Consider the following 18,975-nt stretch of genomic DNA (forward strand, 5'->3'; position numbering starts at 1 on the left):
CGCCCCCTGCCTACCAATCAGCTTGGTGAATGAATATTTTCCCTAATGCACTCGCACTATCTCTAGAATCTAACCCTAAATAAAAGTTATTACTACTTCCCTTTTTATAGTGGTTTCTTAAGAAATAAAAAACGAAGTTCTGCTAATATGATAACCTTAAAATAATAACATCATAGATTAAGTAAGTTATTTTCTTTTCTCACTGCAGTTTCTTCACTACTGAAAAGGAGGTCATGGAGAGGTGGTGGAACTCATTTCCCCTGCCATCGATGACCCCCACACCCACACCCATAAGGCATATCTGGGCCAGGGTTTTTGGCACCCCCCTGCAAACTATAAGTTTATGCCCATACTTTATAAAGGGACAGTAGTCATACAATTGTACCCCCAATTTAAATGATTTCATATAGTAGCCTAATCTCATTCACATTACACCATATGTAGTGCCCCTTAGGACGTAACTACCATAGGTACAAGGGGTGCAAATGCTATGGGACCCAGAACTGAAGGGGGCCCATCTTTTCTGTCTAAGTAATATGTTTTACATACATTTGTCACCATCAGTTGCTAATAGGGGGGCCCTTACAATCTTTTGCAAGGGGGCCACAAATATCTAGGTACGCCTCTGCCCCTTACTCACTTTATGACACTCAGTAGTGCCTCTTTTTCATGTTACGCTACACAGTAGTAGTCCATATACATGTATGCAACATAGTAGCATTGCTTATACACAATGCCCTTAGTAGTATTGCCCCTTTCACATAATGCCCACAGCAGTAGTACCTCGTGACAGCTTGAAATCGCATATGGTGTGCCAAAAAAGAATGCTGATGGGACAGTCTTTTTTGTTGGAATCACTGTGCAGGGCTGTGATGGAGGGGGAACTAATTCCCCCCCACCATTAGAGGGGGTGAAACTCAGTTCCCGCCCCACACTTTAACCCCTGCTACCGAAGCTGTTCCTGCTAACAGGACTACGGCATAGTACAACCATTCCTGTTCCTGATGACTCGCGCAAATGACAGATCTCCTGAACACATACTCAGCCTCCGCAGTATATTTCCATTTCACGCTTGCCTGGCGTTTGTCGAAGCTCTCTCTGCTGCAGCCATTCTCATTCACAATGATTAATATTTCTTAATGCTGCTGACAAGGCTTTATAAAATGCACTTTTACTCTCTCATAAATTGGATTAATAGCAGTGCGGCAGTAACACAATCACACGTTTTAAAGGTGTACACTTTAAAGGTGTAAAAGTAACCCAACAATACTCATATACTGTTTATAATAATATTGTTTCTTATTTCAGATAATGGAAGACCATCTCTTCCAGAGGACGACGTTATAGACTATAGAGTTAAAGTACAATTTAAAGGAAAATTATTTTCAATCATTACCTCCACTTTTATAGAATGCCCCCCCCACAACATAAGAAAATGGAAGAAGCATAATACAACACAAATAAAACACAAAACAAATTGTATCTCTGTCCCACAAAATCATACACATGGGGCCTAATTAAGCTTCGTTAGCAAAGGAAAAAAACCTGCAGATGGCAAAACCATGCTGCACTGCAGGTGGGGCAGACGAAACGTGCCCAAAGAGTTAAGGCCCCCATACACTAGTCTGACTTGTCCTAAGGAAAAGTTGGAACCAAGCTCTGGCAGCTCCCCAAGAGAGCTCACTTACGATTTGGCACTTGATGTGTTATTTTTACATGCGATAAATCATGTGAAGACTCTCAGGGAGCTACAGGGGCAGGAGAGGTGAAAAAAAACCTGGAGAATGGTGGGGCAGCAGCGCAGGATCCAGGGGGGCAGTGGGTGCCGGCTGCGCTGAGCACACATGGGGGGGTGACCATGCAGCGTCGGGTGGGGAGCAGCAGCGAGTGTCGGGCTGCGCTGAGCACCTGGGGAGTGACCATGCAGCGGCTGGTCCTGGGCAGTGTGGGGCAGGTAGAGTTGGGAAGCGCACTTTGGGTGAGAAGCGTCAAATGTGAAGAGGACCGATCCACACCATAGGAGCTCATAAGTATAAATTCCTGCTGCAGGTATCCCATATGGGTTTTCTACTGGACAATGGGACGATAACTTGGGCTCAGGATGTATTAAAGTTTTATTGTTCTGGTGTGTCCATGTGTTTTTTTAGCTATATTGGTTCTGCTGTCTCAACGTGCCCATTAATGCACTGCATTTTAGAACTTGTGGTTCTCCAAGTTCCAGTATGCGGGGGAGGCTTGCTGGGACTCATAGTTCCTCAGCAGAACCCAATAAAATTATTTCTATCTTTTACACAAATGCCATCAGCCCCGGTACTCACCGCCCTGGGGCACCGGGGACAGCTCCGGGCTTCAGCCCGGGCAGGGTTATTTCTGGAGAGGGACCCCTTTATGGGGGTCTCCAATCCCCCAGGGTTCCTGTCCAGGCTGACCGGTCAGGGGGTAAATGCTTCGGCCGGGGGATCTAATATAGTTTCCCCCAGGTGTGGCATTACCCTGCTGGCTGGTTGGGCCCAGTACTGGTTCTCAAAATACAGGGGATCCCTACACATTTTGTCTGCCATATTTTGGGAACCAGGGCCTGCCCTGGAGCCTGGTGCTGTATGTAAAATATCCTTGGATCCCCTACATGTTTTGGCACATGAATGTACAACCAGCGCTGGATCTCTGACTGATGTGTCAGACACTTTGCGCATGGAAGCAAGGGGACAGGGGATGTGACCAGCAGATCACAGTAAACTGTGTGTGGGGGGCTGGCTGCGTGATTGTTGGGTGGTATGCACAGGTTCTGTGAAATAAAAACCTGGCAAGTAGAGATTCAATTCATCCAGCCACAGAACTTGGGTAAATCATAGGTGCACCAGGATAAAGGGATATTACAGTAAGCCTAGACCAGGTATGGCAAAACGATGCCCCTCCAGCGGTTGTGAAACTACAAGTCCCATAATGCCTTGCCACAGTTTTGGTATTAAGGAATGCTATTGCTGGCAGTTATTACCTATGGGCTGCAGGACTTCAGCCCCCCCCCCTCCCCCCCCCCCCCCCCCAGGTAAAATCCGCCACTGTGCTCTGAATAAGTGACTGGCTTCACTGTGACCGGCAGGGACTTCCTATTGGAAGTCCAACCTGCCAGTCACCCAAGGAGGTGTTCCCTCCCTTTGGGATGCCTCTATGGGTGGCTAGGGATGCAGCCCATATAATTTGGTGTCTGCGCATGCACAATACTGCACATGTGTCGGTCCTGGTGCCTGTCATCTGCAGTTTACAGGTGCTGGGTCAGGATTTAGGTTCTATGGACTGCTGCCGAAGCAGCCCATAGAAGCTTTGGGCCAGCGCATGCTCAGTACCGAGGTCAATACTGCGCATGCCCCAATCACGCGTTGGCAGCGGGGACCAGCAGGGGAGGACGGCAGAGGGGACCAGCAGTAGTGGAGTGGGGCATTGCGGCACTGAGGTAGGAGCCAAAGCTGATAGTCTATGATCTAGTGAAAATTGCCTTGCCTGCACAGTAAATCTATGCTAGCAATCTATGCTAGACAATATTGACTAAGCAGGAGAAAAACTGGGAGATTTTAACTAACCTTCTAGGAGTTTTTGGCTATCTAGTCAATATCTCACCATGTACACACCCCTTAACCCTCCCTACCTGCAGCCTAACCCTAACCCTCCCTCCTGACCACCCCTGATATCCTAAATTAATAACACTAAAATAGTTGTAGGCTGTTAATATAACTTATAATGAAAGGACTTCTGTCTTTTCTGGTTATTAGTTTTATATATATATATATTTTTTTTATCTATCCATAACCTTAACCCATTAATATACACACTTATAGATGAATTCCACACCAGCCTCAAATTGTTATTTAGTTGACCCTCCAATCTCCACATTGCATATACAATATTAATAGAACAGTGCCTTCAAATATGCTTTGCTACCCACTACTTAGATAATAACATGAAACACCCATACAAGAGTATGGCATGGGTGCCAAAATATAAGTAGCCATATTTTATACACTACTTTTCTATTTTCTTCACTTATTATTTTAAAAAATGTCACCATTTTATCAATAAGTAATAAAAGTAAAATTTTATATATTATCATAGGACTCTTAGTGCACCCATGAAAATACTTACTTCTTTTGTATGGGTGCTTCACCCATTAATGCCTTACCCTAACAGTTCCCTCACCCCACAACCTTCCGAGTGCCTAACCGTCCCGCTTCCACAGCCCCCACCCCCCCCCCCCCCTCTCCCCTGCAGCCTACCCCTCCCTGGCATACTTACGAAATGCCATCATTATGAAGGATGTTGAGATCCCATCGGGGGTCTTCTGGCCAGCGTTGGGGTTCAGGCATTGATATTCCATCTGCCGCATCTGAACCACTGGAATGCTAACCAGATCCCGTTTGAATTAGCAGAAGCAACCTAAACTGACCAAAATGGGGCCCTGCTTCAACCCTCTGAATGGGTATAGTGTTTTTACAGGGACAGTGGAAATATTACCACAAATAATGTATTAATCATTTTAAAATTAAGTTATACCACTTGGTCTTGAAGTGGCGGAGAAATGTATCCAAGTATGAATTTTTTGAGAACATAGTGCCAAAAAGTAAACTCACAATTTTGAAATTAAGGTGCCAGAATCAAAGCTGGAATTACAGTGCCAGAATACCAGCACCAGAACTCCGACTTGGAACAGAATACCAAAACCATAATTGTGATGGCTGGTATCACTTTTGTTAATATGTGGGGGTTTACTCACTAGGAGGGACTTAGGGTTAGGGGGGTTGGGTTAGAGACTGCGGTACAGTCATCTAAACATTCAGAGAGGTACATTTGCTAAAGCTTCTAAAAATGAAAAGAGGTGATGTTGCCCATAGTGACAAATGTATTTTTAATGCAATAGAGATATAATGTACAGCATTGCCGGTACAGTAGGCCAGTACAGATGTAAGCAGGTTATAGGCTAACGTTCCTATATATGTGTGTGTGTGTGTGTGTGTGTGTGTGTGTGTGTGTTTGTAAAAGTCTAACTACTCCTCACCTCTATGAGGTGAAGTACCAACATTTGCCACAAGAGGCCACTTGACGAACCAAATTACTACTTTGTGTGATAAAAGATGTCATAACAGAAAGTGAAAGCAATTTTTGTAGGGGCACTGATCTTTTTCAAACTTGCTGGATATAAAGAGAGGGAGCTGTGAAGACAGAGATTGGAGGTAGAAGCAGATAGGGTCTGGGGGTTGGGTTGAGAGTTGGTGGGTTGAAAACGGTCACAGCTCAAAGTTAAAGTACTTTGCAGAAGCCGTCATTTTGACAGACTTTTATGTAGACGCTAGATTAAACAAAAAGTTACAAATGTACAAATCAAACAGGAACGATAAGCCAGTATTATTATGAAATAATGCAAAATGTGCATGCAACTGTATAATGAGGATCCTATCTCAAGTAGTAGCCTAAAGAGAAAAATAGAGACAGCTATAAGAATCATAATGATGGAGATCGGCGAGGACTAGAAGGAAAGCGGACATAATTATATCAGCAGTATTAAGGGACCGTTCATCTCCCTTCCCTGTAAAAGAACCAGCATTCCAATACAGAGATCTCACACATAAAGCTCTGGAATAGTCATTTACATGCTCAAATGTCTTAGCTGTCTAGCATTTGTGGCCAAACGCACTGGGTGGTTAGAGTCAGGCTTAGCGAACACAAATCATGAAGAAGGACTTTCACAGATGAAAAAGTACATAGGACGATTGCTATAGTTAAAAAGATAGCAAACAAGCTCAAATAAGCAATTTAGTGAAACTACAGTACTGTTGCCATACATAGCAAAACAGTCAAGCATCATGTTTCAGTTTTAAAAAGGCTTATGTCAAAGGAAACTGGCAGCAGACTCCTAGGTCACTCGTTCAAAGTTATTTACTACCAGGAGAAACATTCTTTATACAGTACATACACTTTGGGGGTTATTCTGGGTGATTCTAATTCAAATTCGCATCCTTGCCAATCATCCAAATCCCGCCTTACGAATGGGTGGCTGCCACCACCCATTTGCAAGGACAACTTGCTCGCAGGGCATGGATGTAACACAGTAACATCCATTTGCAGGCCAGGGAGGGAACACCCACATCTTTGGATGGACACCGACCATCCAAAGATGTGGAAGGTGCACGCATATGTAAGGTTGCTCTAAGCAACCTTATATATGCATGCACAGTGGGGAGGAAATGGGCTAGCAGCTGACATCCGGTGATGTCAGCTGCCAGCCCCCCACCTGTCTGTCATGCCCGCATTAGCATGCCCAGCATTCTCATGGGAATGCTCATGAAACTCTGGGCGTTCCCATATGCTAATGGGAAGAGAGATGAGTTGCTTTTTGTGAGGGCCAAACAAACCAATCATCTCAGCCACAGTCATGTGGCAGACCCTGAAATGATTGGTTTGTTAAAGTGTGCATGTCCTATTTATGCAACATATAGGTGGGGATGGGAGGGCCCAAGGACAATTCCAACTTGCATCTCTTTTTTTGGCATTATATGCTCTTTGGGGCCTAGTTTTTCAAACTGCCATCCTGCCATTTTGCGATTTTAGCTAGTTTTAGTTTTTTTCATAAAAAATACAGATACAAAACACAAAACACTAAAGGGTGGAGTTTTGTAACAGATCCAGATCCAAAACACTGTCGGATATACAGATCCAAAACACCTTTAAAAAAACACTAAGGGGGAGATTCTCTAAGAATCTCCGCCCCCCTTCGCCGCCCATTGCATTTATAATTATCGCATATGTTCTAACATATGCGATAATTATAGCAAAGGACAGCTCTTGCGTTAAGAGCTATCCTTTGCGGTGAGAGTCGCCGGGTCCCAGCAGGTCTCGGCGGCTCCCTCACACACCCGGCGCTGCTGCTGCTGCGCCGGGCTCTCCTCCTCCCTGCACCCGGAAGAGGATCAGTGCAGGGAGGAGGTCACAGGTCCGGGCAGCACAGAGCTGTGCTGCCTGGACACAGGTGAGGGGGGAGGGGGCGATGCGGGGCGGCGAGGGTCCGTGCGGGGCGGTGGGGGGTCGACGCGGGGCGGCGGTGGGATGCGGTAGAAGCCAATTGGCTTCTATGGGGCACGTTAACCTGGCTTTAACCTGGCGTTAACCTGGCGGGGGATGCTTACAGCATCCCAAAATGCGGTAAAAACCCCGATAACAGGGTTTTTACCGCATTTCTTGCTTAGAGAATCTCCCCCTAAAAGTGGCCGGTGCAGAAACCCAGGTTTTTGCAGGGGCAGCAATGAGAACATGGTATTAGTGGTATTGGCAGAAATACAGCATTGCCTGGGAGTCACTGGTTCTTTTCATAGTGATGACATTTCTATACACATATTGCAAACAACACATTTCATGCATACTCGTTTTAGCATCCTGTCTGATTTCCCCGAGTACATTTTAGGAGCACAAATTTACACTGTATATATTTTTGAGTCTAGTTTATAGAGTGGACTAACATATGAAGACAACTAAACACATACTGAGGATTAGTTATGGAGACATGATAATAATTCACTGACCCCTTAATGTTTGTTAGGAGCACCAAAAAAAATTGTAATCTTCCAGTTTGATTAAACTCACAGATAGTAAGTCAGTCCTGCCAAGCTCTAAGAATGAAATTTGTCAGCATTGCTTTAGAATAGATAGGATACACAATGTGCACGTAGGATAATATTAACTGTGCTCTTAGCATCGCCAAGGAAAAGTCAATAAAAACATCAGCGATAGCACGGTAGCCTTATTCACTGTCTGCAGAGATCTGCAGAGGAAACAAGGGATTGGAACACATATCCTCTTACTGTATATCCATATACAGATATGTATATATCTTATATATATCTATATACAAATTTTGTCCAAACCTTCCAACATTGTGCCAGGTAAATCAGAACTCCAGTGAATCCCCCCCACACACACACACACACACACACACACACACGCACACACACACACACATACACACAAAAAGGGGATCTGGCCTTGGCAAAGGGAGCATGGCATCATGGGAATACAGATACTATGAGCCACATCTACCATTTTCATCACTGTGGAAGTATGCCCTGCAATCAACGGGCCCTAGAACTGCTGGCATGCCCCAGTCCCCCTGTCTCCCATGAATAGACAATGTCTACTGCTGTGCAGAAAGTGATACATGGCCTTCCTTCTCCCCCTACCCCCCCCCCCCCCCTACCCCCTGCAAATGTCAGTTAAAACATTTTAGTTAAGTAGATCCATGTAGCGGACAGACACAGCTACACAGATCTGCTTTGCTGCAATAGTTTAAATTGACATTTCACCGTTTGTGTGCCAAGTGAATTCGTCAAAATAGGTGTGAAAATTACCAAGCAAGCATATATATTCATCATAATAACCTGTAATATTTACCTTAGATAGGAAATATAATCTTTTTTACACAACATTTTTTTATTTTCATTTATATAACAAATGTGAGCGATGCCATCATTTTTAGCAGATATTTTGCACATCTCTCACAGAGATGTTTACACTCAAAGGGATAAACAGAGCTTTATATGCTCTAGTTAAATTGCAATGGGGGTATTTATTTATCATCATCACTGCTCCTAACTGTAATTTTTCAAACCCAGTCTGGAACATGGCAGTAAGGAGCTGATTGGCCGGTGACAAAGTACCAGCCACTTTATTACTTCACCGAGCTTAATAAATCTGCCCCTGGGTTTCATGTGCAGGGGCAAAAAAGCTTCATGTGTTAAGTGCATGTACTGTACATGGAGTCAAATGAGTTTCCCTGCCCCACCTTCCAATAAATCAGTAGAACATCAGGCACCACTACTCTATATTACAGTAATTAAACTTAACTAATGGATGTTCCTGGTTTCAACCAGGAAATGATTTATGGGCGGAACATTTGATCCTTTTTCACACCCTTAGGAGTCTCATTTTGAAAAAGCCCTGCTAAGTGGGTGGCTGCATATAACGGTCAGTTTCCAGATCATCCAGTAGGCATGGTCTGGGCTACCCAGCATTTTCTATAGCACAATGCTGATGCAGTGTAATTGGTGGCGGACATTTTGCCATATAACTCTGAAAAGCAACCAATTAGTATGCAAATATTCTGTGTCCTACTTAAATAATGGCATCATAGAAATATGTCACTGATAAAAGTTGTCCTTCTGCTATTAATACAGATGTAGCCAGCCTCAGCCAGCTGACGGGGGCCTGGCCAGCAGACAGGATGGAACTGGGTCCCATTGCCAAGAATGGGGTCTGCAAGCATCTCGTGCTAGAGCGCCCCATTCTGGCAGACCAGGCGGGGCCGGCGCAGGCTGTTGGGGGATGGCGGATGGGCATCAGATCACCAGGAGCCGTTCTAATGAGAGTGGCTCCATCTGTATACCGATATTTAGCAGTAATGTGGACCTCCTTTCCATGTTCTACATTACTTCAGAGAATACATACTGTATTACTGTATATGGGATATTTCATAGCATAAAAGCTCTCCATGGAGGGCCATTATTTGACAAGTGACTGCTGAGACTGGAGCCTGTCCTTGGGCTATGGATGGAGTCAGCCTCATCTATGCTGTGATGCGTATGCACAGGCATACGCATCGGGGCATGCCAAACTATTTTCCGACAGTGGCCCATAGGAATGAATTGGTGGTACACATGAAAGCAGTGGTACACATACTGTATATAGACTTTGAAAAGGCCCAGCACTCGGAAAATTAAGGATAATAGTGCAGATTCCCTCACAGATAACAGCATACACTCTCCAAAGGTGCGGCACTCGGTGGAGAATTATGACCATACGATCTTATGGTCATTATTCGCTGCTGAGTTCCGCACCTTTAGAGACTATGGGCCTTATTTTTGGTTCATTCTTTCTGACAAAATCCTTCTTAGATGGGCAAAACCATGTGCACTGCAGGGGGGGCAGATGTAACATGTGCAGAGGGATTCACGGACCCCCACAACCCCCCCCCCCCTTCTGCAATTTGTGAACCCCCCCTTCCCAGGATTCACGGCCTGTCCCGCGCCCCCCCCCTCCCGCGGTTTGCGGACCCCCAACCCCCCCCTCCTGCGATTCGCGGACCCCCGCACCTCCCCCTCCCGCAATTTGCGGACCCCCTTCCCGCAATTCCCCCCAGTGGACCCCCACGACCCCCCTTCCGCATTTCACGGACCCCCGTGAGAATGGGGGATCCTGTACTGCCACAAGCAGGTGCCGCCCCTAGGTGGGAAACCCAGCCCTGGCTGCCGCGCTGCAGGTTCCCCCAGAAGTGTCCCCACCGTCCTCTGCACCAACGCCACAACTTTTATCAATATCTTTCCCACATACCATTATTATACATCCTCCTGCTCTCATGCACCTTCACTCCCTCCCAGTGGGAGAAGACACTGACTACGCTGGATGCTCACCCACTGCCGGGAGCTGCATACTGTCCCCCACCCTCCTCTAGTTCAAACCATCGATGGTTTATGGCCAATGTTGAATACTTTTGCCATCGATGTGGGAGGACCAGATGGTTTCCCTATATCGATGGCAAAGGAGAACCTATCAAGTTTCAAATTTTTTTAAGGTGTCGGGACACCGAGCATAGCTCCGCCCCCCACACCCGGAAGTCCCACCACCGAGTTCTGACTGACCCACAGCCTATTCAGTCAGATATAATGGATGACCATCGATAGCTACAAAAATCGATGGTTATATAAGTAATATTTTACTACTATAGATGGCAGGGAGCAAAATCGCCATCAATGCCAACCATCGATGGCGTCTGCACCAATGCCCATCCCTACTCTGCAACAGCCAAAAACCTTTACTACCCCTCATGCCCACACACCCCTATCACTGCCCTGCCTCCTGTTCTCCTGCCCCATAACTTCCGCCAGTGGTGACCCGCTCACCCTGTATTGCCCACATTCCCCTATCATGTTTTACCGCCCAGCCTCCTGCTCTCATGCACCCTTACACCCTCACAGTGGGAGAACACACTGACTCAGGGGCACCATCCTGTACTCCGGCGCTGGCATGCTGGACACTCACCCACTGGCTGGAGCTGCACAGTGTCCCTCACCCTCCTCTGCACCAGCGCAAAGCTTTAGTTCCCCTCATACCCAGAGCCGAATTTCCCATTAGGCACGTGAGGCACGTGCCTAGGGGCGGCAAATGTTTGGGGGCGGCACTTGGATGCCTGTGATAGTACTGTCAGCCCAAAATGTACCAATTACTGCAAAATATCCACTGTACTGTACTATATTCCATCTTAAATAGAGTGTAAATGGATAGGACATGCAGATACTGCCCCTATAAACTGTCCTACTTAGTAAACATTATTGTTGTGCCTAGGGGCGCCCTCATCCCTAAATCCGCCCCTGCTTATACCCACACACCCCTATCACTACCCAGCTTCCTGCTCTCCTGAACCGTATCTACCACCACTGGGGAGTCGCTGGCGCTGTGTTGCCCACATACCCCTATCATGCCTCATAGCCCAGCCTCCTGCTCTCATGCACCCTAACTCCCACCCAGTAGGAAGAAACGCTGACTCAGGGCCACCGTCCTGTACTGCTGTTCTGCCACGCTGGACCCTCACCCATTGCCAGAAGCTGCACAGTGTCCCCCACCCTCCCTTTTTAGTCCCCCTGATGCCCACACACCCCTATCACTACCCAGCCTCCTGTTTTCCTGTGTCGTGACCTCCGCCAGTGGGAGCCGCTGACTCTAAAACACCCTACTATACTATTGCACACACACACCCCTAAACAACATGCACACACACACACACACCCACAAATGTCACTGTACCCTCCAAACTATCAATGTACATCTTACTCCGTAACTGCTTTTTAATTAAACAAAACAATGCACACCCCCTCCCAAATCATATGCTCTCTATTTAGCACATTTCACCTATAACTCAAGTTGCAATACAGGGCAATTTTTTCATACAATTCTAACCATATTTCACACAATACAAAAGTTCACAAATTAAGGGGGCGCAGCACCTTACGACGGTCTGAAGAGTGCCCTTAGGGCACGATGAATCACCTAGTACAGGGGTAGCCAACTCCAGTCCTCGAGAGCTACCAACAGTTAAAGTTTTCCAGGTCTCCACACAGAATCACAAGTGAAGTATTTAGCTCCACCTGTGGATCTTGTAAATGTGTCAGTCAGTAATGAGTGCACCTGTGGACCTGTGAGGTGAGCAGGAAAATGTGAACTGTTGGTAGCTCTCGAGGACTGGAGTTGGCTACCACTGACCTAGTATATACAAAAACAGAAAATCAACAGAGCGTTGATGATAATTTGATAATTAAAAATTTAAAATGAGGGGATGGTCTGTATCCTGCCCACACATTTAGGGAAGTTTGTGGAACAAAAAGTACCAGAATGTCCACTGTCAGCTGCTCCGTTCTCCGCCCCTCCGGGCACCTGATCTAGCATGGAAAATTTCTAGCAAAAACAAACAAAACTGGCGCCTCGTGGTGCAAATACATTTTTTTTGATATAAAACTTTTTATTCACTCTCATAAAATATGGCAGAAATGGATAACATTACCGAGGTTGGCGGCTCCATACACCGCAAGTGAAAGGCAGAGATAGACGGCATACCGCGTTTGGCAAATAGGAGCAGGTTACAGCTCACATCACAAGACTCCTGTTTGACTGACGCTAGGCCACGCCCCAATGTTTCATCATCGGACTTCGTCAGAGGGCTGGCCTAGCGTCAGTCAGTATCCTCTATTTATTCTCAGACTGTGGAATTTTTTAACCACTCATATATATATATATATAGGGCTATATGAGTGCCATCCACATATAGAACATGATAATAAGATAACAAGAATCTGGACAGAATTAACTGGAAATGACACATTGCGCACAACGCAACTCTGTCTGGATTCCGGTTATCTTATTATCATAACTAAGTTTTGGGGGGGACAAGAAAAACCTACTGGAGCAGCAGCAGACACCATATATTTGAGGAAGAGTGAATCGGATTTATTACTTTTCTGATTTTATGAGGAATCTTCTAGTGTAGAGCTAATACCATTATTCTATATGTATATATATAGTGCTCAAAGTGGATTTTTTTCAGTGGGGGTATGGAAAAGTGAAGGTTGTAATTATAGCGTGCTCCGGGAAGGGGTACGGCCACTCAAAAGGGGGCATGTTCTTAAGTATAATGTACCAATTCGCAGTATGAGCCACCCCCCTTAAACACATTATGCACCACAACAGGAGGACCCATTATTCTATCTAGTACTAATGCCTCTTAAACGTTATGCCACACGGAATGAGCCAAACTTCACATAACACCACACTGGATGATCCAAAATTCACATTATGCCACACGGAATGAGCAAAGATTCAGGGGCAGAGAGACTGACAGCAGGGACATAGGGACAGATAAAGGAACAGCAGGGACTGCAGGGACAGAGAGAGTAACAGCAGGGATATGGAGAATGACGACAGGGACAGAGAGAGAGACAGCAGGGACAGGAAGAGTGGCAGCAGGAGACATGGGGACAGAGGCAATGACAGCGGAAGACACGGAAAGGGAGAGTTACAGCGGGAAATATGGGAACAGGGAGAGTGACACAGTGATCGTGGTCAGCAGAAGTAAGAGAATTTCAAGGAGAGATAGAAAGATGGGAGAAAACAAGAGTGAGAGTGTAAGGGTGAGAGAGGGGGTGTCAGGAAATGAGAATGAGTGATAAATGTGTATCAGGGAGAGATAGGGGTCAGACATGAGGGAGAGACTGTCAGAGAGAGTGAGGAAAGATGGAAAGCATAGAGAGGGGATAACAACTAGGGGCAGAGAGATAATAAGAAGTGAGGGGGGCAGGGGAAGAGAGGAGGGCAAGGGAAGAGAAAAAGTGGAGACAGCAGATGGTGACAGACAGGGGGTGTGGGAGAGAGAGAGAGCATAGGACAGAGAAAAAGAGGAGAGAGAGAAAAGGGGATTAGGAGAGAGCAAAAAAGTGGAGGGATGGGCTGAGGCGACAGGGGGATGAGAGAGTGTGATACGATGTGGCTGAGGCAACGGGTAGTTAGAGGGTGAGAGGCAATTGGGAGCAAGAGGGGCAGAGGTGACGGGGAGCTAGAGAGGCTGAGGTGATGGGGAGCGAGAGAGGCTAAGGTGACGAGGTGCGAGAGGGGCTGGGGCGGTGGGGAGCAAGAGCAGCTGAGGCGACGAGGAGCCTGAGGGGCTGAGACGATGAGGAGTGAAAGGAGCTGAGGCAATTGGGAGTGAGAGGGGCTGGGCCACGGGGAGCGAGAGGGGCTGAGGCGACAGGGAGAGAGGTGGTGAGGCGAAATGGAGTTAAGAAAAGAGGTGAGAGGGAGCAAGGAGAGGGTGGGGAAAGGCACCAGGTGTCATTCTCACCAGTTTTAGTGGCTCTACTGCTCCACTGCGGCTGCTTGGTCCCCGGACAGCTGCTGCTGCTTCTTCTCTGCTGGTCCAAAGGCGGCTCACTGCTCCTCTGCCAAGGCGGCCGCTTGTTGCTTTAATGGTTCTCGGGCAGTTGCTGCTCCTCTGATGGTCCTGGGTTGCCGCTTGCTGCTTTGATGCTCCCTGGCAACCGGCACACCCCAGGTGTGACCCCGGCAGATGCAGGGAGAGGTTAAACGGTTCAGTGGTGACAGCTGGATGCACACCAGGTGGGCGCCCGGCAATGGAAGGGAGAGGTCCCACGGTGCAGTGATGTAAGCTGGGCACACCCCATGTAGATGCCCAGCAGAGGCAGGAAGAGGTCTGTGAGGTGCTGTGATGTAAGCAAGATGCACCACAGGTAAATGCCCGGAAGAGATCCAGTGGCACAGTGATGACAGTCAGAGTGCACCCCAGCGGTGGTGACTGCAGGGGAAGGGATCAACCTCACCTCACAGGACAACTATGCAGAACAGCATCCTAGGTGCAGAAGGCACTCCCTCACCTACTGCATCCCGACACTTCCAGGTCAGTGGCAAAAGTGTCGATATGCCATACAGCCGCATACCGGCCCACTTCGATCACTATATATGTAATATCTTTGCGGCCTGGCACTCTTCCAAGTGAACAGTCTCTCCGGTGCCTTCTGGAAATCAGTAGATATTGTATATAGAAAGCAAACAGCGGCACTCCAATGAATCTTCCAAAAAAACTGTATTCAAGACTTTGCAAACAAAATTACAGACGTTTTGAAGCTGGTACGCCCCTTTGTCAAGGTGCAGTTGAGGGAGGTAATGAAAGTAATGTGGAGGATCCAGACCAGGTTTTGTTAGCAGTAGAAGAATCCCAGGTGTAATCAGCAGCACCTGAGATGTCCTGATTTATGGCTTCCCACAGCCGAGTCGTCTTGCTCTCGATGGTGGACTATCTACATGAGTGATAGGCTGGGGATGTGGGTTAGACTACGGACCATTGGAGCTTTTTTAGGAGTTTGCTATGCCTGTATGCTACTGCCTGTGATACCAACTATATATGAATGTCACCTGCTATGCTGTACCTGCTGATGAGAATAAACTACCAAGTCGTCATCTGAGGCCCTGTGTTTGTGATCCTTGTCACGCACACACACACATATATATATATATATATATATATATATATATATGCTACAGCAAAAGTCTCTTTTCATTTGGGCACACTATATATATATATATATATATATATATATATATATATATATATATATATATATATATATATATACAGGTCGAGTATCCCGTATCCGAGTATCCGTTATCCGAATTTTTCCGAAAACCAGACATTCCAGAAAGTGAAAAAAAATTTTTTTTTTGCTAAAAACTCACTGGGGACATTTGTTACAGCATCACTGGGGACATGATATGTAACTGGCACTATATATGTGCAAGACAATGATTGCTTGGCATTCAAATTCAGTGCTGAGATAGTACACACATTTTGTTTCACGTTTTGAAACCTTGTTTTTTGAACAAATAAAATATATTTGTGTGTATTTTATGTGGTAATAAAATATATTTGTGTGTATATTATGTGTTTATACAGCATAAATGCAAGATACTTCAAAATACATCATTGAAATATTAAAATATTCCGAAATACGGAATAATCCGTTATCCAAAATTCTCCTGGTCCCGAGCATTTTGGATAAGGGATACTCAACCTGTATATATACACACACATATATATATATATATATATTGTGCCCAAATGAAAAGAGACTATTGCTGTGACGGCATTGTATCTAATCACAGCGGTTTGCCGATAGATGGCGCAGCATTTTTCCCAGTTGCACACGTGTAGTGGATGGCTTCGCCTCAGTTTCTTCATTCCTGGAAAGTTTTATTGTGCCATTGGAAAAATGGATTCCTCCGGATCAGCGCAAAGAGCTGTTATCCAATTTCTTTGTGCAGAAGGTGAGCATGCTTCAGAAATTATCATAGGATGATGGCGGTACATTATATTCTATGGGGGCTACGTCCAATCTCTGTCTTCACAGCTCCCTCTCTCCATATCCAGCAAGTTGGAAACAGATCTGTGTCCCTGCAAAAATTGCTTTCACTAATTTAGTCCATTGAGTGGCCTCTAGTGGGTCAGTGGCAGTAATTAGCCTTTTATATATATAGATGCCTTGTAAATTATTGCCACCTTAAAAATAGTCAGTATGTGGCTGCCATACCGCACTAACGGCAACCTCAAATACTAGTATATTCTGCCACTGTTGTCGATCTCTACCCACTAGCAAGGACCACCTACCAGAACAGCCTTAGACAGGAAGTATTAGTTTATGAGAGTGATTTACCCAAAACACAACATTGTCATGAGTTCGCACTCTGTGACATCTGCAAATGATATAAAGACATTGCACTCCAACAATAAACCACTAGCATTATGCATAATGTGTGAATAATAGACAGCAGTGGAAAAGTACTTTTAGGAAAAGACAAATGATGAAACAGAAATCAATTATTATATTAGTTGTATGAGTCACCAATCAAATTCTATTCCAGAATAAAACCACAGGAGCCACCAATTCTCCCTGAAATTGTTGCTATTGCTTGCAGATTGTAAGCCAAGTAGGAGAAAGGAATGGAACTTAGAAGGATGTGAAATATTGAAACACATGGTTAAGTTACAAATGCCACAGGAATTTGCTTGATAATTTTGGCAAGAGGAACAGGAGATATTTGTTGTTTTCTTGTTTGCATGGAGAGAGATATAGGACAAAAACGGACACAAATAACAAGCATTTCCCAGTCTACACACACGATCAAGAAGCAACAAATCCCTGAATCCACAGGCTTATCATTTGTTATGCCAGCTCATTCCTCTACTAATGTCTTGTACTCTAGTGGTCGGATATAATCCATTTAGTAACTCTAGGCAAAAGAAGCTTATTGTCCTCACCGGGGTTCCTAGTACATTATGTGCTGCTTAAAATCTGGCCTTTTCACATTACTGGTAGTAATTATGAGATCAATTGACTTATTACTAAGGGGAAACCATCCAATGAGAAAGTCCCTCCTAATTATAATTCACAAACTTTAATATTTTACAAAATTAATCTATTATATCACCTGCTGTTTGAGACACTTTGTCATTTATAGTAACTTTTTTTATCAATTTAATGAAATAGCACTGTCTAGGGCAGTGGTTCCCAAACTTTTTTGAATAACGGCGCCCTAGAGCATCAAAATATATTCAAGGCACCCCTAGGCCAAATGCTTCTTATTGAGAAATTCAGAAAAAAATATTAAATTAAGTGCATTGTGTGTATTTGTCACAGTTATCTGGTGAGGGACAGGATTTGCTTCTGTTTGTCCACATATATTATGATTGACAGCAACAAACACTGGTTTTGACTGGTACATTGACCATAAATAATATGAATTGATCTTGGTCCACGAACCCAAGGCACCACTGCAAGTGTTCTGAGGCACCCCAAGGAGCCTAGGCACACAGTTTGGGAACCACTGGTCTAGGGAACATGCCTCCATTACAGAGCTCAATTAATAGCAATTTTGTGAATTAATTGGTGATGCAATTCAGAGTTTAAGTAAAGGGTTGCACAAGGTAAAACTATGAGGAACCTAGCAGGAACCTAGCTGAAGTCAATGAACTGGAGTAGATTGAATCATGAAGTACTAAGCCAGGGGTAGCCAACTCCAGTCCTCGAGAGCTACCAACAGTTAACGTTTTCCATGTTTCCTCAAAAAATCACAATTGAAGTATTTAAAATGTGTCAGTCAATAATGAGTGCATCTGTGTACCTGTGAGGTGAGCTGGAAAACGTGATCTGTTGGTAGCTCTCGAGGACTAGAGTTGGCTACCCATGTACTAAGCCAAAGTCAATGAAGAAACAAACAAGACTCACCAACAAGGAAACACAAATGCAAACTTTAGGACCATGGTGTGAATTGAACCCATGACCTCAGCACTGTAGAGCAGTAATGCTAACCATTACACTGTTTGTGCTGCCGAATATATCCAGAAGTAAGTTGTTAGGATACACTATCATGCTCTATATACCCCAGCTCGGTCCCATTTGCATGAGATATCAGGGTAAATTGGTCTGCTGGCATTCTATTCTGACAATGCAATTTCTTCTTTGCAGGCTTCATCAGGGTATTGAAATATCACTATTCTCTTCCATTTGTCCTTTTATGCTTCTTCCTGCAGCAGTTGTTGTTCCCACTGAGTATAGGAGCATCATGTCACTGGCTTTTGGTTCATGGACTAGTTATTGATTCCGCCCCTTTCTTAGTTTTCATTAACAATTCTCCTAATTTTAAATATTGATTTGCTCCCATTTTCTCAGATGTCATAGAATCTTTCTTCTAGAGGCATTTTAATTTTATACTTATGGGCAAAGATACAAACAATAAATGCTACACAACAACAACTCTAGTTCTAAGCTATATAATATTTTAATTAACAACATTCACTAAATTGTATTCTATTGGGAAGGGCCATGA

The sequence above is a fragment of the Crinia signifera genome, chromosome 4 (genome assembly GCF_055691185.1).
Source record: "Crinia signifera chromosome 4, ASM5569118v1, whole genome shotgun sequence".
Lineage (NCBI taxonomy): Eukaryota > Metazoa > Chordata > Amphibia > Anura > Myobatrachidae > Crinia > Crinia signifera.